This window comes from Eubalaena glacialis, chromosome 2 (assembly GCF_028564815.1).
Source record: "Eubalaena glacialis isolate mEubGla1 chromosome 2, mEubGla1.1.hap2.+ XY, whole genome shotgun sequence".
In the NCBI taxonomy this organism is placed as follows: domain Eukaryota; kingdom Metazoa; phylum Chordata; class Mammalia; order Artiodactyla; family Balaenidae; genus Eubalaena; species Eubalaena glacialis.
In genome coordinates, this window is record NC_083717.1 from 31,332,012 (window position 1) to 31,353,785 (window position 21,774).

The 21,774-nt window shown below is 36.5% G+C and overlaps 1 protein-coding gene across 5 annotated transcripts in view; it reads left to right on the top strand.

Annotated features, from left to right (window-relative positions):
• TJP1 (tight junction protein 1) overlaps window positions 1-21,774 on the top strand; it is a 113,880-nt gene that overhangs the window by 24,873 nt on the left and 67,233 nt on the right. The window lies entirely within an intron of this gene.

The window sequence follows — 21,774 nt, forward strand, 5'->3', positions numbered from 1 at the left end:
TCTGTTGGAGTAAATAATCTGTGTGTAGGTCAGGATACTGGCAGCTTTTGAAAACAATAGAGGAAAGCCAGATGTCAGGAAGCCAGAAGAAAGGGGAAGAACTTTTCTATATTCCTTTGTTTAAAATTAGAGTTGCAATAAATTCTTTATTAAGGTCAAAAGTGAACATGATTACTTTTTCATATATCCTTGTGGTTGTTATTTGTATATTGCTGTTTTTAATCATGACTTAAGAAATTAAGTGGTTATTTTTAAAAATTTGATCAGATAAAAGACACCGTATTTTCGTGTAAATTGTAAACTGATTCAGCTTTTCTGAGTATATATGTATGTATTGTAGGCTTGGGGTTTAAAATTGAACAGGGTCATGTGAGTAATAAAATCTTAAAAGATACTCCTTGATTTGAAACATGCAGAGCCAAGCTCTTGCTTAAGCAATTGCAGATGGGCAGAGAGCAAATCGCAGTGAGCTGGGTAAGAGTAAGAGCTTTGTGGGACTTCCCTGGCGATCCAGTGGTTAAGACTCCACGCTTCCAATGCAGGGGGAGTGGGTTTGACCCCTGGTTGGGAAACTAAGATCCCGCATGCCACACGGCACTAGAAATAGATGGAAAATTCTGGAATAAGAATTAAATAAATAATAGCTTTAAAAAAAAAAAAAAGAGTAAGAGCTTTGTCTGAAATGAGACTGCCCTGAATTTGAATCCTATCTGCCTGCCTGCTTCCCTTTAGAAATGAGCAAGTGACCAAACCTGCTTCTAAAGCATTGGTTTTCAGTGTTAAAAATGGGGCTTATGCCACCTCATGCTTGACATAAAGTAGTGCCTCCCATAAATCTCTCCTTTCCTCCCTTTGAAGAGAGCTGACTCTACTGATTACCCTTCTCCTTAGAGAATGTACAGAAAGAGATTAGAGAATATTTAAGTATTTTACACTTACTACTTCTACCAGCTATATCCATTACTAGGAAAATGGAAAGGGGGAAAATCATGTTCCTGAACCACCCTGCCCCTGATTATCTTGTGAATCTTTGAATCTACACATGATAGACAGTGGGTAAATTAATTATTAAAAAACAGTGATTTCAGATAAGACTTTTTTGTGTCTCCCTAAATGGTGAAAGAAATCATTAAATAATACTAACCTTAACTTTTAATTTATAAAGCTAAGGTATGGCCTGAATTTGTTTGAAATGTGCTGATAGCATATTTAAATCTGATTAAACATATACCATCATACCTTATAAATGTTTAATTGGCTGGTTTTTATAGAATAATGTGGTATTTTATCACATTACATTTATTTTCTTAATGCCTTTATTATTTTTATTGATATAATTTACACACAGTAAGATTCATCCTTAGTGTACAGTTCTGAGTTTGACAAACGCATTTAGTCATGTAAGTCATATAACCACCACTATAGACAATATAGAACAATTCCATCACCCTGAAATTTTCCCGTGTGCCATTTGTAGTCAACCCCGTCCGCTTACCCTGAGCACTTAGTAACCACTGATGTGTTTTCTGTTCCTATATGTCTGCTTTTTCTCTCATGTAGGTGAACTCATACAATACATAGCCTTTATTTTTTTTTATTTTTTTTAATTTTTTTTTAAACATCTTTATTGAAGTATAATTGCTTTACAATGGTGTGTTAGCTTCTGCTTTATAACAAAGTGAATCAGTTATACATATACATATGTTCCCATATCTCTTCCCTCTTGCATCTCCCTCCCTCCCACCCTCCCTATCCCACCCCTCTAGGTGGTCACAAAGCACCGAGCTGATCTCCCTGTGCTATGCGGCTGCTTCCCACTAGCTATCTATTTTACATTTGGTAGTGTATATATGTCCATGACACTCTCTCACCCTGTAATACATAGCCTTTTGAGACTGGTTTCTTACACTTAGTCTAATGCACTTGAGATTTCTCCGTGATGTACTTATATCAGTAGTTCTTATTGCTGAGTAGTATTCCATTGTATGAATGTAGAATAATTTTCTTATTCATTCTCCAGTCTTGATACCCTGGGGTGGTTTCCAGTTTTTGGTGATTGTGAATAAATCTCTTGTGTACAGGTTTTTGAATGAACATAGCTTTTCATTTCTCTTGGGTAGATTCCTAGGAATGGAATTGTGGTTTTTAGTTTGTAGTTCTCTAAAGACTAATGATTTTGAATATCTCTTTATGTGCTTATTTGTCATCCATTATCTTCTTTGGTAAAATGTGTTCAAATCTTTTGCCCATTTTTAATTAGGTTTTTTGTTTTCTTATACTGACCTTAAATAAATAGACTGCAAGTTATTTCTCCAGCAAAAATGGGTTTACTTGGGATCAACAGAGAATTGCAATTCAGGGTCTGCAGCCACTGCAAGACACAGTGCAAGACCCCAGCAAAAATAGAACTCTTTTATAGAGGGGAAAAGGAAGTTGGGAGGGCTGTAGTAAACAGAGTCCATTGGAGGAATTGAGAGTCCAGAGTGTAGTGGTTTTTCATTGGCTGAATTGTGACAGTCTGTCATTGGTTGAGTTCTTGGCAGGCAAGAAGAGGAAGTCTTTCTTCTTGCTGGGCTCTGCTAACAGCACAGTGCGTGAGTGCTCCCCCTTCTGGCCTCCCAACTCTATTTTAATTGAGGTTTCTGTTTAGTAATTTTTATACTTACTGTTTTTTTAAACTATGGTAAAATACACATAACAAAAATTTGCCATCTGTCCAGTTCCTTTGTCCATTTTTAAATTGGGTTTTATTTGTTGAATTGTAGGAGTTTTTATATATTCTGGTCATTAACCCCTTATCAGATATATGACTCATAAATGTTTTTTTTTCCCATTCCATGGATTACCTTTGTACTCTGTTAATTGTGTCCCTTGGTGCACAGAAGTTGTTACTGAGTTTTGAGAGTTTTGAATATCTTCTGGATACAAGTTCTTTAATAGGTATTGTTTTGCAAATATTTTTCCCAGTCTGTGGCTTGCCTTTTCCCTTCTCTTAACAGTGTCTTTTGCAGAGTATAAGTTTTAAATTTTGATAAAGTCCAATTTGTTTGTTTTTGCTTTTATTGATTTTGCTTTTGGTTTTGTGTCTGAGAAGTCTGCCAAACCTAAGGTCCCAAATATCTTTCCTGTTGTTTTCTTCTGGAAGGTTTTGTTTTGTTTTTTGTTTTTGTTTTAATTAAATTTTGTATGAAGATTTTTTTTAGGGGATTTTTTTAAATACGGATGTCCAATTTTTTGAACAACCATTTATGAAAAGGTTATCCTTTCTTCATTTAATTGCTTTCTCCCTTTGTCAAAAATCAGTGACCATGCATGTGTCAGTCTTTCCCTAGTCTCTTTTATTGATCGGTGTGTCTATCCTTTGCCAGTTACTTCTGCCTTGATTATTGTAGCTTTATATTAAGTTGGAAATCAGGTAGTGTGAATCCTCCAAACTTACTATTATTATTTTTAATTATTTTGACTAGTTCCTTTGTCTCTGTATATAAACTTTAGAATAAGTTTGTCAAATTAAAAAAATCTGCCAGGATTTTTCATTGGGATTGCATTGAATCTACAGATTAATTTGGGGAGAATTGACATTTTAACGGTATTGAGTATTCCAAACTATGAATGTGATGTATCTCTTCATTACGGTTTTGTAGTTTTCGGCATACAGATTCTACACACGTTTTGTTAGATTTCTAGTCAAGTATATTTTTTATGTTTCCTCATGCTATTGTAAATGGTATTTTTAAAAATATCAGTTTTTGATTGTCTATTAATATGTAGAAATACAATTGATTTTTGTTTTTTTTAAAATAGTGAACTTGTAACTTTTCTAGAGTTCTAGGAACTTCTTTGGTAGATTCTTTGGCATTTTTCTATGCAGTCATCTCATCTGTGAAGAGAGGCAGTTTTATGTCTTCGTTTTTCATCTATATGCTGTTCATTTCTTTTTTTTGCCTTATTGTACTTGCTAGGACTTCCAGGATGTTGTTGAATAGGGACAGTAATAAGCAGGCGTCCTTGCCTTATTCCAAATTTTAAATGAAAGCATTCTTTCACTATTATGTATGATGTTAGCAGTAAGGTTTTTGTAGATGCCCTTTATGAGGTTAAGGAAGTTCCCATGTATTTCTGTTTTGCTATTTACTAGGTTGAGGAAGTTCCCTTTTATACTTAACTTTGCTGAGAGGCTTTTTTTTTTTTTTAAATCATGAATAGATGTTGGATTTTGCCAGTGCTTTTTTGGTAAGTATTGACTGAGGTTATCATACGAGTTTTCTTTTTAGTCTGTTGGTATGGTCAGTTTCTTGCTTTTCTGGATGTTGAAGAGCTTTTCATTCCCAAGATAAATTCTACCTAGTTGTGATGTATTATTCATTTTATATATTGCCAGATTGATTTGCTAATGTTTTATGAAGATATTTGTTTCTGTGTTCATGAGGAATATTGGTTAGTACTTTTCCCTTGTGTTTTTATTGGTTTTGGAGTAAGGAAAGCTACCAGCCTCAAAACAAGCAGTTGGGAAGTATTCTTCCCTATTGTGTTCTGTGGTAGAGTTTGTGTACAACTGAAAATATTTCTCCCTTAAATGTTTGGTAGAATTCACCAGTGTAGCCATCTGGTTCTGGAGTTTTCTTTGTGAGAAAGGTTTTAACTATTAGGACTATTCAGGTTATGTATTTCTTCTTTGTTAGCTTTTGGAGATTTTTTGGGTAACTTTGGTCGTTTGTATCTTTCAAAGTATTAGTTCCTTTTATCTAAAGTGTCAAATTTATAGACGTAAAATTGTTCATGACATTCTCTTATTTTAATATTTTAGGATCTGTAATGGTGGCCCATTTTCATTTATGATATTGGTAATTTGTGTCTCCTCTTATTTCTTGGTCAGCCTGGCTAGAGGTTTAACAATTTTATTAACCTTTTCAAAATACCAGCTTTTCTTTTCATTGATATTTTTTATTTTCTGCTTTGTATTTCACTGATTTCTGCTCTTACTTTAATGTTTCTTCTGCTTACATTGGGTTTAAGTTGCTTTTCTTTTTATGATTTCTTAAGGTAGAAGCTAGATCATTTGAGACCATAGGTGTAATTTGACCGTATCATGTTACATTTGTTTTTTCCTAATACCTTTTTAGTTTTTAAGTAAGGAAAATAAGACACTTAAATTAGCTAAAGTACGTTTCTCCTTTCTACTGTTTTGCCTGGTTTTGTGAGTTGCGGGGAAATGTTAGGTTATTTACTACAGATCTGTATCTCATTAACTTAGGCAAAGTAGGAAAAGATTCTGAATGTTGAGAAAACAGAATCTGATTTTTTGAATGTGTTAAAAGTGTCACACCAACTCATCATGGTGGTTATAATACTCAGGCAAGTCTGGAACTCCTGTCTAGGAAGAAGGTCAGTGTAAACTCCATTCTGTAGCTGGGCTCTTCTTGTGCTTCAGTTTTCTTTTGCCCTGAGGGAGGGGGGTACTAGCCCAGAAAAATGTCATCAAAAGATACATGGAGATAAGATGAGTATATAGTTCATAATTCTTTGGTTTTCAAACATGTTAACTATTGTGCTGGGAACACAGAGCTGTGTTGCCTCTGGGCCTCATCAGAGAGGGACTATGACAGAATGGAAGTCCTCAACAACCATCCCTCCAGGAATCGTTTTTGAAGGTTTTTAAAAATAGACCTGTCATTGTAAGCCCAGAAACTTATGCCAAAGCATAATTCAGTTGACTTCATTTTCTGAGGCTGCAGAACTATACTTTCAGATATCTTTCCTTTGGTATTCTGAGTTGTTACAGAATAAAATTTAGACTGTCTAGAGCACTGTCAGCAAACTTTTGCTGTAAAGAACCAGATAATAAATAAATACTTTAGGCCTTGCAGGCCATAAATCTCTGTTACAACTTCTCAACTCTGTAGCTGTATTGCAAAAGCAGCTGTAGAGAGTAGGTTAACAAATGGGTGTGGCTATGTTCCAGTAAAACTTTATTTACAACAGTGGGCAGCTAGCTGGATTTAGCCTGCAGGCCATAGTTTGCTGACCACTGATCTGGAGTCGTAGCTCTCAAGGTTTATTGTAAAGAGGAATCAACTGGATCATGCCCAACTACCAGAGATTCTGATTCATTTGGTCTGGGATGGGACCCGTAATATGTATGTTTAAAAATGCATGTTTGAAATGGAGGGCCATGTCCTCTGGCATCACATTTTTAAGTAACGCTGACAAAGGAATGAGAGAAAATTATTCTTCTTGAGGTGAGCCAAGTGAGCTTTTGGAATAGTAGTAAGTGACCGTGATAATTTGAGACTATATGCTTTTGGCAGTAACCTGGAGTTACAGATACTGTGTCTTGCCAGATAAGGGCTTGGTGTACTTAGTTATGCCCACTAAAACTTATTTTCACAGGAGGCCAATCTATTCAACAAAGTCACTCTTAGGAGATCAAATAGCAGCATTGTCTAGTAGCAATATAATACAAACCACAATGTAATTAAAATTTTCCTAGTCTTCACACTGAAAAACGTAAAATATGGGTGAATTTTATAATAGATCTCATTTAACTCAGTATATCCAAAATGTTGTCATTTTCAACATGTAATTAATATTTAAAAATTGGTATACTGTACTTTGGTTTTTTTTTCCATACTGAGTCTTAGAAAACCGATGCACATCTTGTAATTTCAGCACCTTTCAGGTAAGACTAGCCACATTTTAAGTGCTCAGTAGTTGTGTGTATAATGATTATAGTATTGGCAAGTGCAGGTCTGTAGCTTGAAACGGTAGTTGCATCCAGAGGGTCTTGTGTTCCACCCCTCCCACCCATGACATACCCACAACATTCTTTAGTTTCAGATGTTCTCCCTTAGAAAATGCACATATTTTTATAATTCTTTGAGACATGAATAAATACTCAGGAATGAGTTAGTCATCTCTAGTTTTTTATTTTTTGAAAAAAAATTACATGAAAGATTAAGTGAATATTTCTATATTAAAGAATTAAAGGGTTGAGAGAAGTTAGAGAGAGGCTTGGCCAAGATGGCAGAGTAGGAAGACCCTGAGCTCACCTCTTTTCACGGGCACACCAAAATTAACAACTGTTTACAGAGCAATTATTGATGAGCAAGACTGGAGGCATAAAGGTCTACAGCTAAAGATAATAAGAAGGAACCACAGTGAGATGGGTAGGACGGGTGGAGTCATGGTCAAGACCCATACCCCCTGGTAGGCGACCCACAAATGGGAGGATAATTACAGTTACAGAGGTTCTCCCCAAGGAGTGAGAGGTCTGAGCCCCACATCAGGCTCCCCAGCCCAGGGGTCCTGCACCAGGAAGACGTGTCCCCAGAATGTTTGGCTTTGAAGGCCAGCAGGGCTCACTTTCTGAAGACCCAGAGGACTATGAGAAATAGACACTCCACTCTTAAAGGGTGCACATAAAATTTCACACCCTCTGGGACCCAAGGCAGAAGCAGTAATTTGAAAGGAACCTGTATCAGACCCATCTTCTGATCTTGGAGAGCCTCCTGGAGAGGCAGGAGACAACTGGAGTGCACCCGAGGAACGTAGACATTGGCAGCAGACATTTGGGGAGCTCATTCTACCACGTGGACACTGGTGCTGGCAAGAGTCATTGTGGAACCCTCCCTCTAGCTCATCAGCACCAGGACCCACAGGGCCCTGCAGCCAGACACCCTAGGACCTGACTGCACCCACTTGTGAGTTGGCACTAGCCCTGGGGCCAGCGTCACACACCCATGGGCATGCACCAGTCCCAGCACCCCCTGGGCCTCAGCCCCATTCACCAGTGGTTCCACACCAGCTCTGGGACTCCTGGGCCCTGCAGCCAGAGACCTCAGGACCTGCCTCTGCCCACCAGTTGGCCGATACTAGCCCTAGAACCTGGCTTCACTCACTGGTGGGTGGGCATCAGCCCCGGGATCCCCTGGGCCCCCATCCCCACCCACCAACTGTGTGACACCAGCCCCAGGACTCCTTGGGCCCCTCAGAATGGCTATCATCAAAAAGTCTACAAATAACAAGTGTTGGTGAGGATGTGGAGAAATGGGAACCCTAGTACACTGGTGAGAATGTAAATTAGGTCAGGCACTATGGAAAACAGTATGGAGGTGCCTCAAAAAACTAAAAATAGAACTGCCATATGATCAAGCAGTTCCACTTCTGGGTATATATTCGAAGAAAACAAAAACACTAATTTGTAAAGATACATGCACCCCAGTGTTCATAGCAGCATTATTTACAATAACCAAGATATGAAAGCAACCTAAGTGTTCATCAACAGATGAATGGATAAAGAAGATGTGGTACATATATATGTAATGGAATATTACTCAGCCATATAGAAGAATAAAATAAGGTCATTTGCAGCAACATGGGTGGACCTAGAGGGTATTATGCTTATTAGACAGAAAAAGACAATGTATGTTATCATGGATATGCAGAATCTAAAAAAATAAACTAGTGAATATAACAAAAAAGAAACAGACTCACAGATATAGAGAACAAACTAGTAGTTACCAGTGGGGAGAGGGAAGGGGGGAGGTTCAGGATAGGGGTAGGGGGTTAAGAGATACAAACTATTTATAAAATAAATAAACTACAGGGATATATTATATAGGACAGGGGAATATAGCCAATATTTTATAGTAACTATAAAAGGAGTATAATCTATAAAAACTTGTATCACTATGTTGTATATCTGAAACTAATATTATATTATAAATCAACTATACTTCAGTAAAAAAGTTTTTTTAAACAATATGTTGTACACCTAAAACTAAAAAAAAAAAAAAAATCGAATGGTGAAAGTATGTTGAAAGCAAGGAATCTAGTTAAGAGATCATCTAAGGGCAAGCAGCTACGTGTTTCAAATAGGGAGGGGGTTGAATAGGAAGTAAACTTGGAACAAGGGTGCCAAGACAATGCAGTGAGGGAAAGAGTAGTCTTAACCGATGGTACTGGGACAACTGATCAACATCATGGAAAGTAATGAATTTTGACTCCTACTTCACACCAAGAACAAAAATTAACCTAAGATGGATCATAGACCTAAATGTAAGTGCTAAAACTGTAAAACTCTTAGAAGAAAACACAGGAATAAATCTTTATGACCTTGGGTTAGGCAGTGGTTTCTTAGATATGATCTTGAAAATAAAAGCAACAGAAGAGAAAACAGGTAAAATTGGACCACATCAAAATTTAAAACTTTTGTGTTTCAAAGGAAACCAAGAAACTCTCAACAAGAAAGTGAAAGGATAACCCACAGAATGAGAACGTATTTGCAAGTTACATATCTGATAAGGGACTTGTATCCAGAATATAGAAATTCAGTAGTAAAAAGACAAGTAATTCAGTTTTTAAAATGGACTGAAGATTTGAAAAACATTTCTCCAAAGAAGATACAGAACTATTTAATAAACATATGAAAAGATACTCAACAGTACTGACCATCAGGGAAATATATGTCAAAAATGACAGTGAGATACCCTGTCACACCCTTTAGAATGGCTGTAATCACAAAAGCAGGCAATAATAAGTGTTGATGAGGATGTGGATGTTGGCTGGTGGAGCCAACTGTGGTAAATAAACTAAGTAAGGTATTCCTCAAAAGGTAAACATATGTAGAATTACCACATGGCCCAGCAATTCCACTCCTAGGCATATACCCAAGAGAAGTGGAGACAAATACTGACATAATAACTTATTAAACATGGTTGTTCATAGTAGCACGACTCATGATAGCCTGAAAGTGTAAAGAACCCACGTGCCTATTAACTGATGAATGATGAATAAGCAAAATGTGGTATATCCATATAATGGAATATTGTTCAACAGTGAAAAGAAATGAAGTACTGATACATGCTGTGACATGGATGAACCTTGAAAACGTTACCCTAACTCGAAGAAGTCAGTCACAAAGGACCATTATTGTATAATTCCATTTATATGAAATGGTCAGAACAGGTGAATAGACAGAAAGATTAGTGGTTTTTAGGATGGGGGAATTCAGGGATGATGGCTAAAGGGTAGGGAATTTCATTTTAGGGTGATGAAAATTGTATGCAATTGATTGTGATGATGGTTGCACAACTCCGAACATACAAAAAACGTAGAATTGTACATTTTGAAGAGTGATTTACATGTCAATAAAGCTATTCTAAGAAAAGGGGCCAGGGAGGGGGAATCCTACATATCTGTTGAGTAGCTCCAGGCTAGTGTATGGTGGGTAGAAGGTAAGCATTTACACTGAGGTAAGCATGTAAGCTAAGCTAGGTTTGTTTTATCTGGTTGAAGGCCATTGTGTACATTTATAGAGTGTATTACGAATGTTTCAAATCCTTTATTTTATTTAATTCTCTGTGAAATAGGTGTTAATAACCACATGGAATAAACTGAGTCTCAGAAAGGTCTAGTGAAATGTCCCAAAGAGGTACATCTTGAACACAGGTCTCTGGACTCATCATATAATGCTCTTTTCACTTATATGTAAAATTTAATTTTAAATATTAGAAATACTTATGGAATATAATATCTGAAATTCAGAACTCATAATTCTACCACATAAACTACACATATATGTAATAAAAAGTAGTAACCTTGGTAAGGAACGAGCCAAAATTTTGGCTTTTTGTTTTTTTTCTGTTTTTTTTTTTTAAGTTTAGAACATTGGTGGTGAGGTCAGTTTTGTGGAGAAAATGACAGTTTGGGCAATTGGAGGTGTCCTTTAAGAAGCTGGAAATAGGAAAGTGGAATAAGAATTAGAAATGAAAGCTATAATTTTGGGAACAGAGCCACAAGAGCGAGTAACCAATGGGCTGACAAAGGGCACAGAGGTAAAAAAGAACCAGTCTAACAGTCGTAGACATTTAAACAACATTTTGAGAACTACCAAAGTACAGTGGAAAAACTGTAGGGGTCTTGTGACTTCTGAACTAGTTTGGGCTTACCACTAACTGATTTTGAACAGGCCTTTCAGATCTCTTGGGACCTCATAGAATTAAAGTGTTATCAGAGTTGATAAAATCCTAATCTCTCTGACTAAGTCCACAGAGAAGTCCTACATAAGGTCTAGTTGGCAGGTAGTGGAGTGACATATAGGATTCCAGGCCTTCTGAATTCATTTGTAGAAAGGAAGTTGAACAAATGATTGCCGAGGAACCATTTGAAAAATTGGATCCATCCATTTAAAAAAATTTTGATCCCCGTGTTCACTGTGAAAACACATGACTAGAACAATTTCCATAGAATGTTGAGGGTAGATTGGAAGAAGAAGGGGAGAGGAGTCAAACTACAAAAACTATAGGAGTAAAACTGTATAAGGTGAGAAAAGTTAGAATTAAGTTAGTTGGTTGTAGAAATTTGGCATGAAAAACAGAAAAAAAAAGAAGGCAGCGGGGAGAATCTTTAAGTAGAGAATTGGGCATATTTGAAGGAAACAGAAGAATCTTTGGAGGAGAGGTTATTCATATTATGCAGTTATATTTCTGCAAGTGAATCAACAGTCAACCTTCAGGAATTTTTTTCCCTTTTTTAAAAAATCTTTTAAGGAATCAAGAAATACTATAACAGATGAGTGGGCAAACCTTTTCTGTAAAAGGTCAGATAGTAAATATTTTCAGCTTTGTTGGCCATATGTTCCCTGTTGCAAGTACTCAGTGCAAAAGCAGTTACAATGAAATGTAAAGGAATGGGCATGGCTAGTGTCCAGTGAAACTGGGCAAATAACTGAACAGATTCCAGGCCTCTTGTTTATCATAAACTCAGTTTCACTACCAGGCAAAGGTAGATATACATATTATTGTTGCTTATGGCTGCCTGTGATGTCGAAAGGACAAAATATGATGAAAATAAAATTCTTCGATGCATTTAATTCCATCCAAAAGCTATAATTGTGTGTGTGTGCACATATCAATGAGATCATACTGCTTTAAACCACTTCTCCCATCACCATAATAAAAACCACTATCTTGGACATTTTCTCGTGTAAACATATAAAAATCAACTGTATTTTGACACACCTAAAATTTTTTTATGGTAAAGATATATGAGAAAAATGGATTATTTTCCATTTGTTTGAAAATCCCTCTGAAAAGCACCGTGTTAGTCTTTTGTAAATCCAGTGCAGAGCATATGATTGCCTCAGAATAATAATAATTCTACTACTGTCAATTTTGATTACTGGAAACAGTGTTAAAATTTTTTTACAAATACCCTATTCCTCTCCCCATTTAAAGAAATGGTTTTACTCTATGTAGACCATATAGCTATTATATAATTTAACCTTTCTCCCTTTAATCCACATTTAATCCTGTAAGTAGGTGTATATTTAATGCTTATCACCAGTCCTTTCCATGTGCCTCTTGTCATTTTGATTGTCAGAAAGTTATTTTCTATTAGGAAAGGATCATGAAAAACAATATTCCCTGTGTTTTTCTTATATGTTTATTAGCTTTTCTGTGCCCTTTTATACTTGGAGATTAGCTTTACTGGATATAAAATCCATGGCTCGTTGTTTCCCTTGAGTATCTTAACTATGTTATTTTTGGCATAATATGTTGCTACCCAAGTGTGATGATAACCTAATTTATATTTCTTTTTAAATTATAGCTCTTTTTGCCTAGATGCCAAAGAATCTTCTTAAAATCTAGTCATTTTATTTGAATATATTTTGGCATTTCCTCTGAATAGATATTCTCAGGTATCTACAGTGATTTGTGTCCTTTGAGTATACAGTTTCAATTATATATATAAATATATGGAAGGATATATAAAATACATGTATCAGGAAAGTTCTTTATTTAATTTTAGTTTTATGATTTTTTTTCTCCTATTTCAGTTTAGTCTTTAGGTATTCCTATTATCCGTATGTTGTATATCTTTTGCCTGTCTTCATTATTTGTAATTTTCTCTCAAATCCTTTTTAAAAAATCTCCTGAATCATTTCTTTTTTGTTTTATAAAAGATTTCTCCTTTTTACTTTCTGTTTCTTTCAGGGTATTATGTTTGTGTTCCTATCTAAAATGGCTTTTTAAAATTTCTAATTAACTCTTCAATTCTGTCAGCCTCATTTCTGAATTCTTAAAATTCTTTTTTTTTATTTTTTGAGTTTTTGAATTTTATTTTATTTTTTATACAGAAGGTTCTTATTAGTTATCTGTTTTATACATATTAGTGTATACATGTCAATCCCAATCTCCCAATTCATCCCACCACCACTCCCACCAGTTTCCCCCCTTGGTGTCCATATGTTCTCTACATCTGTGTCTCTATTTCTGCCCTGCAAACCAGTTTATCTGTACCATTTTTTTATGTTCCACATATATGCGTTAATATATGATATTTGTTTTTCTCTTTCTGACTTACTTCACTCTGTATGACTGTCTCTAGATCCATCCACGTCTCTACAAATGACCCAATTTCATTCCTTTTTATGGCTGAGTAATATTCCATTGTATATATGTACCACATCTTCTTTATTCATTTGTCTGTTAATGGGCATTTAGGTTGTTTCCATGACCTGACTATTGTAAATAGTGCTGCAGTGAACATTGGGGTGCGTGTGTCTTTTTGAATTATGGTTTTCTCTGGGTATATGCCCAGTAGTGGGATGGCTGGGTCATATGGTAATTAAATTTTTAGTTTTTTAAGGAACCTCCATACTGTTCTCCGTAGTGGCTGTATCAATTTACATTCCCACCAACAGTGCAAGAGGGTTCCCTTTTCTCCACACCCTCTCCAGCATTTGTTGTTTGTAGATTTTCTGATGATGCCCATTCTAACTGGTGTGGGGTGATACCTCATTGTAGTTTGGATTTGCATTTCTTAATAATTAGTGATGTTGAGCAGCTTTTCATGTGCTTCTTGGCCATCTGTATGTCTTCTTTGGAGAAATGTCTATTTAGGTCTTCTCCCCATTTCTTGATTGGGTTGTTTGTTTTTTTAATATTGAGCTGCATGAGCTGTTTATATATTTTGGAGATTAATCCTTTGTCCGTTGATTTGTTTGCAAATATTTTCTCCCATTCTGAGGGTTGTCTTTTCATCTTGTTTGTAGTTTCCCTTGCTTTGCTTAAAGCTTTGAAGTTTCATTAGGTCCCATTTGTTTATTTTTGGTTTTATTTCCGTTACTCTAGGAGGTGGATCAAAAAAGATCTTGCTGTGATTTATGTCAAAGAGTGTTCTTCCTATGTTTTCCTCTAAGAGTTTTACAGTGTCCAGTCTTACATTTAGTTTATTTTTGTGTATGGTGTTAAGGAGTGTTCTAATTTCATTCTTTTACATGTAGCTGTCCAGTTTTCCCAGCACCACTTATTGAAGAGACTGTCTTTTCTCCACTGTATATCCTTGCCTCCTTTGTCATAGATTAGTTGACCATAGGCGCATGGGTTTATCTCTGGGCTTTCTATCCTGTTCCACTGATCTATATTTCTGTTTTTTTGCCAGTACCATATTGTCTTGATTACTGTAGCTTTGTGGTATAGTCTGAAGTCAGGGAGTCTGATTCCTCCAGCTCCATTTTTTCCGCTCAAGACTGCTTTGGCTATTCGGGGTCTTTTGTGTCTCCATACAGATTTTAAGATTTTTTGTTCTAGTTCTGTAAAGATTGCCACTGGTAATTTGATAGAGATTGCATTGAATTTGTAGATTGCTTTGGGTAGTATAGTCATTTTCACAATATTGATTCTTCCAATCCAAGAACATGGTATATCTCTCCATTTGTTTGTGTCGTCTTTGATTTCTTTCATCCGTGTGTTAACAGTTTTCTGAGTACAGGTCTTTTACCTCCTTAGGTAGGTTTATTCCTAGGTATTTTATTCTTTTTGTTGCAATGGTGAATGGATTGTTTCCTTAATTTCTCTTTCTGATCTTTTGTTGTTAGTGTATAGGAATGCAAGAGATTTCTGTGCATTAATTTTGTATCCTGCAACTTTACCAAATTCATTGATTAGCTCTAGTAGTTTTCTGGTGGCATCTTTAGGATTCTCTATGTATAGTATCATGTCATCTGCAAACAGTGACAGCTTTACTTCTTCTTTTCCAATTTGTATTGCTTTTATTTCTTTTTCTTCTCTGATTACCATGGCTAGGACTTCCAAAACTATATTGAATAATAGTGGCGAGAGTGGACATCCTTGTCTTGTTCCTGATCTTAGAGGAAATGATTTCAGTTTTTCACCATTGAGCATGATGTTTGCTGTGAGTTTGTCATATATGGCCTTTATCATGTTGAGGTAGGTTCCCTCTGTACCCACTTTCTGGAGAGTTTTTATCATAAATGGGTGTTGAATTTTGTCAAAAGCTTTTTCTGCATCTATTGAGATGATCATATGGTTTTTATTCTTCAATTTGTTAATATGGTGTATCACATTGATTGATTTGCATATATGGAAGAATCCTTGCATCCCTGGGAAAAATCCACCTTGATCATGGTGTATGATCCTGTTTGCTAGTATTTTGTTGAGGATTTTTGCATTTATATTCATCAGTGATATTTGTCTATAATTTTCTTTTTTTGTGGTATCTTTGTCTGGTTTTGGTATCAGGGTGATGGTGGCCTCATAGAATGAGTTTGGGAGTGTTCCTTCCTCTGCAATTTTTTGGAAGAGTTTGAGAAGAATGGGTGTCAGCTCTTCTCTGGATGTTTGATAGAATTCATCTGTGAAGCCATCTGGTCCTGGACTTTTGTTTGTTGGAAGATTTTTAATTACAGTTTCAATCTCACTGCTTGTGATTGGTCTGTTCATATTTTCTATTTCTTCCTGGTTCAGTCTTGGAAGGTTATACCTTTCTAAGAATTTGTCCATTTCTTCCAGGTTGTCCATTTTATTGGCATAAAGTTGCTTGTAGTAGTCTCTTAGGGTGCTTTGTATTTCTGTGGTGTCTGTTGTAACTTCTCCTTTTTCATTTCTAATTTTATTGATTTGAGTCCTCTCCCTCTTTTTCTTGATGAGTCTGGCTAAAGGTTTATCAATTTTGTTTATCTTCTCAAAGAACCAGCTTTTAGTTTTATTGATCTTTGCTATTGTTTTCTTTGTTTCTATTTCATTTATTTCTGCTCTGATCTTTATGATTTCTTTCCTTCTGCTAACTTTTGGTTTTGTTTGTTCTTCTTTCTCTAGTTCCTTTAAGTGTAAGTTAGGTTGTTTATTTGAGATATTTCTTGTTTCTTGAGGTAGGCTTGTATAGCTATAAACTTCCCTCTTAGAACTGCTTTTGCTGCATCCCATAAGTTTTGGATCGTCGTGTTTTCATTGTCATTTGTCTCTAGGTATTTTTTGATTTTCTCTTTGATTTCTTCAGTGATCTCTTAGTTATTTAATAACGTATTGTTTAGCCTCCATGTGTTTGTGTTTTTTATGTTTTTTTCCCTGTAATTCATTTCTAATCTCGTAGCGTTGTGGTCAGAAAAGATGCTTGATATGATTTCAATTCTCTTAAGTTTACTGAGACTTGATTTGTGACCCAAGATGTGATCTATCCTGGAGAATGTTCCGTGCACACTTGAGAAGAAAGTGTAATCTGCTGTTTTTGGATGGAATGTCCTATAAATACCAGTTAAATCTATTTGGTCTGCTGTGTCATTTAAAGCTTCTGTTTCCTTATTTATTTTCATTTTGGATGATCTGTCCATGGGTGTAAGTGAGGTGTTAAAGTCCCCCACTATTCTTGTGTTACTGTCCATTTCCTCTTTTATAGCTGTTAGCAGTTGCCTTATGTATTGAGGTGCTCCTATGTTGGGTGCATATATATTTATAATTGTTATATCTTTTTCTTGGATTGATCCCTTGATCATTATGTAGTGTCCCTTCTTGTCTCTTGTAACATTCTTTATTTTAAAGTCTATTTTATCTGATGAGTATTGCTACTCCAGCTTTCTTTTGATTTCCATTTGCATGGAATGTCTTTTTCCATCCCCCTCACTTTCAGTTTGTATGTGTCACTAGGTCTCAAGTGGGTGTCTTGTAGATAGCATATATATGGGTCTTGTTTTTGTATCCATTCAAGGAGCCTGTGTCTTTTGGTTGGAGCATTTAATCCATTCACATTTAAGGTAATTATCAGTATGTATGTTCCTATTACCATTTTCTTAATTGTTATCTGTTTGTTTTTGTAGGTCCTTTTCTTCTCTTGTTTTTCCCACTTAGAGAATTTCCTTTAGCATTTGTTGTAGGCCTGGTTTGGTGGTGCTGAATTCTCTTAGCATTTGCTTGTCTGTAAAGATTTTGATTTCTCTTTCGAATCTGAATGAGATTCTTGCCAGGTAGAGTAATCTTGGTTGTAGGTTCTTCCCCTTCATCACTTTAAATATATCGTGGCACTCCCTTCTGGCCTGTAGAGTTTCTGCTGAGAAGTCAGCTGTTAACCTTATGGGAGTTCCCATGTATGTTATTTGTCATTTTTCCCTTGTTGCTTTCATTGATTTTTTTTTTGTCTTTAATTTTTGTCAGTTTGATTACTATGTCTCGGTGTGTGTCTCCTTGGGTTTATCCTGTATGGGACTCTTCTGTGCTTCCTGGACTTGGGTGGCTATTTCTTTTCCCATGTTAGGGCAGTTTTCGACTATAATCACTTCAAATGTTTTCTCGGGTACTTTCTCTCTCTTCTCCTTCTGGGACCCCTGTAATGTGAATGTTGTTGCGTTTAATGTCCCAGAGGTCTCTTAGGCTGTCTTCATTTCTTTTCATTCTTTTTTCTTTTTTCTGTTCCGCAGCAGTGAATTCTACCATTCTGTCTTCCAGGTCACTTATCCGTTCTTCTGCCTCAGTTATTCTGCTATTGATTACTTCTAGTGTATTTTTCATTTCAGTTATTGTATTGTTCATCTCTGTTTGTTTATTCTTTAATTCTTCTAGGTCTTTGTTAAACATTTCTTGCATCTTCTCGATCTTTGCCTCCAGTCTTTTTCCGAGGTTCTGGATCATCTTCACTATCATTATTCTGAATTCTTTTTCTGGAAGGTTGCCTATCTCCACTTCATTTAGTTGTTTTTATGGTGTTTTATCTTGTTCCTTCATCTGGTACAAAGTCCTCTGCCTTTTCATTTTGTCTGTCTTTCTGTGATTGTCTGAAATTCTTATTTATATTCTTTCATGTCTTGTATATTTTTGTAATGCCTTTTCACTTGTTTTATAATAGTAACAGTTTTGATCCTTTATTTTTCTTTTTTTGAGTACTCTTTTCAGCATGCTTTCATTTTCTGTAGGGGTATTCTGCTACTCATTGTGTTCTGTAGTAATTTTCTAAGGGATTTGATCATAATCCCTTTTTTGCTCAATTTTATGGGAAATTAGCTTTCTTGAGTTTCTAGAAATTCGCTTAGTTTTCTTGTGTGTGTGCATGCACTAAATAAACATAACTGCTGCTGTCTGACATTTCCTAGGCCCATGCCTTTTGTACCCTTTCATCTTTTGCTGTTCCTGTCCCTCTCGAGTCTGAATCCACTGGCATGTCCGTGTTGAGAATTCCTAGGGGTTACACTGCTCTAGCCCATTCACGCCCTACTGCAGGCTCCTTGCTCTCACTGACAACTGGAGAGGCAAAATCCCTCCCAGTTTCAGCTGTTGTTCTCAAATTGCCCTGCCGTTCTTTCCAGTAAATACCTGTTAGTTATTTGGGGGGTTCTTCAGGTCTTAGGTGTGTCAGATGCCTTGTGGCTTTCTTCCCAAGTAGGTTTTGGGAACACACAAGTCCCATAGGTGTTGCTCATCCCCACCTGCTTCCTCAGGGGGGTGCATTGGTTACTTGTGGGGGGTTTTTTTTTTGCTGTATATATGGTTTTTGGTTTGCTGTATAGTTGCCCTGCTTGTTTTTATTTGGAAATGCAAGAAATTCCAAATCCATGCTACTACTCTGGCTGCTAATGAGGTTTTAGTGCTCAAATTAGTGTGAGTTTTAAAAGACAACTCTATAAAGGGAAATTGAGTTAAAATTAAATTGAATAATTAGTCAGATACTTGTTTTAGTGCCCTAACATTGATGAGCCACTTTGTGTTAGGCCCTTGCAGGGTTGTACTCAGCTGGGATATGTAGAAGAATATGTAAACCCCTCCCAAATGAACCTCTGATACGCAGGCTACTTACAGTGGTGTGTGTTAAGTAGCAGAAGTGTGTCTATGTGGTCGGAGAGCCTACGGGATGGGCCACTTGTGCCTGTGAAAAGCTAGGTTGGTTTTATGAAGGAGATGACGTTGAAACTGGATGTTGAAGGGTGAGGTGCTAAAGGAATCCTAGGCAGAGAAGAAATGTGAAAGCTTGGAACTTGATGATGCATGGCATGCTTAAGTGGAGGTCAGTAGTTAAGTGTGTTTAGGGTAAAGACTGGGGTGCTGGGAAGCAAGCTGGCATTGCATTTCAGGATATTGCATGTTAAGGAACTTGGACCTGTGGGCAGTAGAATGACAGAATTGGGTTTGTTTTAGAATAATAATCCTTTGAACACGATGAAGGGTAAATTGTAGTGCAGTGGATGTAAGAAATCTATTGAAAAGGCCAAAAATAGGACCGTGGTGGAGATCTAAGCCTAAAAAGGTTTCAGAGAGAAACCTTCCTTAAGAGGGAAGGGAAAGTGTGGGATAGTCGAACCTTTTATAGTTTTTGATGATCACCCTGGTCTGATATTCACAAAGCTTTTAAGGCTAAGGTTCTCAGCCCTGACTGCCCATTAGAATCACTTAGGAGATTTTTTTTTTTAAATGCCTGCTATCTGCTCTCCTCCAGTTTTATTTAATTGTTGTGGGGTGGGGGGTTTGGCAATCATCAAGCAGTTTTGAGACTGATCCCAAATGATTTTCATCTGCAGCCAGGGTTGGGAATCACAGACTTCCTGGGTAGTCATTAAATGAACTGCAGCCAGCGCTGATCCAGCAGGATGACATGCCTCCACAGAGTGCTGGCGCTGCATGGAAGCAGTATGCTTCGCCTGGGTTTGATGCCTGGCTCATGCAGCCAGGACTGTACTTACTTGTTCACAAGCAAATCTTAGGAAGTATCTACTCACCTCCGCCTTCCGTATTGAAAGGTCCTGATGTTTTTGGCATTTCTTTAATATTTTTGTGTTATGTTTTTAATTTTTAAATAAAAGAATTATCAAGCAAGATATAAATGCACAATATAAAAGTATACAGAATAAAAGATTAGTGCTAGCCTCCTCCAAGGACGGAAAAAAAGCCAAAGAATAACACACCCCTCCCCAAACTGCCCTGGAGGTAACCCTTGGGTGTTTTAGGTTTTTTCCAGTATTTGCAGTTACAATCTGCCGTGAATAACTATGTACATATGTATTTTCTTATTTTTGGAGCTGTATATGTAATCTTCAGGGTACATTCCTAGAAACTGGTTCACTCTGTTGAAAGATAAAGTGCTTTTGAGGACTTCCCTGGTGGCCCAGTGGTTAAGAATCCGCCTTCCAATGCAGGGGACGTGGGTTTGATCCCTGGTTGGGGAACTAAGATCCCACATGCTGTGCCGCAACTACTTGAGCCCCTGTGCCACAACTAGAGAGCCCGTGTGCCGCAACAACGGAGCCCACGTGCTCTGGAGCCCGCGTGCCACAACTAAGACCTGACGCAGCCAAAAATATAAATAAATGCATACATACATAAATGCTTTTGTAATTTTGTTAGGATTGCCAAATTCCTCTCCTAAAGAATTGTAGCAATTTGCATGCCCATTAGCAGTGGTGCCTATTTTTGTACAGCCTCCTCAACAAAATGTGTTGTTATACTTTAATTTTTACCATTCTCTGTGTGGTTTTAATTTGCGTTTCTTATGAGTTTTAACATTTCATATCTTTTGTAAATTGCTTCATTGGGTTTTTTTTTGTTTGTTTTTGGGTTTTTTTTTTTTTTTGCTCTTTTTTCAGTGGTTTTTAATATCAGTGTTTTCAGAGTATGGGCTGAGGACCCCAAAAGATCTCTGAAGTCTTTTTATGCTTAGGACGAACTATTTTCATAACAGCACAAAAATGTTATTTGTCTTTTTCACTGTGTTGATAGTTGTAGTGAAGGTACAGAAGCAGTGGTATGAGGTAAAACTGGCCTCAGAGCCCCAAACCATCCTAATAGTTCCTGGGCTTACTCACAGTTTATAAGAACAATCCCAGTTTTGCTGTAGAATAACTTAAAGCAGTAAAAATTACTCATTTTACCACATGTCAGCTTTTGAATAGACATTTTAAAAATAATCTGTATATTGAAATGGGAAATATGCCTAAGGCATTTCTGCTTTATACTGAAGTACTTGCATGATTGTTTGAATTGGAAGCTCAACCAGCTGTGTATTTGTGTGTGTAACACCACTTTTACTTGAAGGAATGGTTATCCAGACCGGAATATTTGACAAACATTTTTCTCAAGTGAGTACCTGTTGCTTCAAGGAAAACAACTCTGATAATAGTTGTTGCCAATGAAGAAAATTGAATTTTAAAACAAAAATTAAAATTTGGAAAACATTTATCTGCCACCATGAGATGAGCTCAATACTTTTCACTACTTAAAGACTTTGATTGCATTAGTGGTGATATTAAAGTATGATTTTTTAAAAATATTGTATAGTGGTGAAATGTGTCATCATTTGAAAGATTTACCTAAATATTTTCCAGATGACCAAGACATGCTATTATAAAATCACAATGGATAAAATAATTCATTCAAAGTGCAAAATAGGCCAGTGGATGGGTATTCATGTAACTACAAAAAGTCCACTGATATGGTTTCAGGTTGCACATTGTAGCCACCCATTAAGAAACTATCACTTACCGATATAAAATCAAAC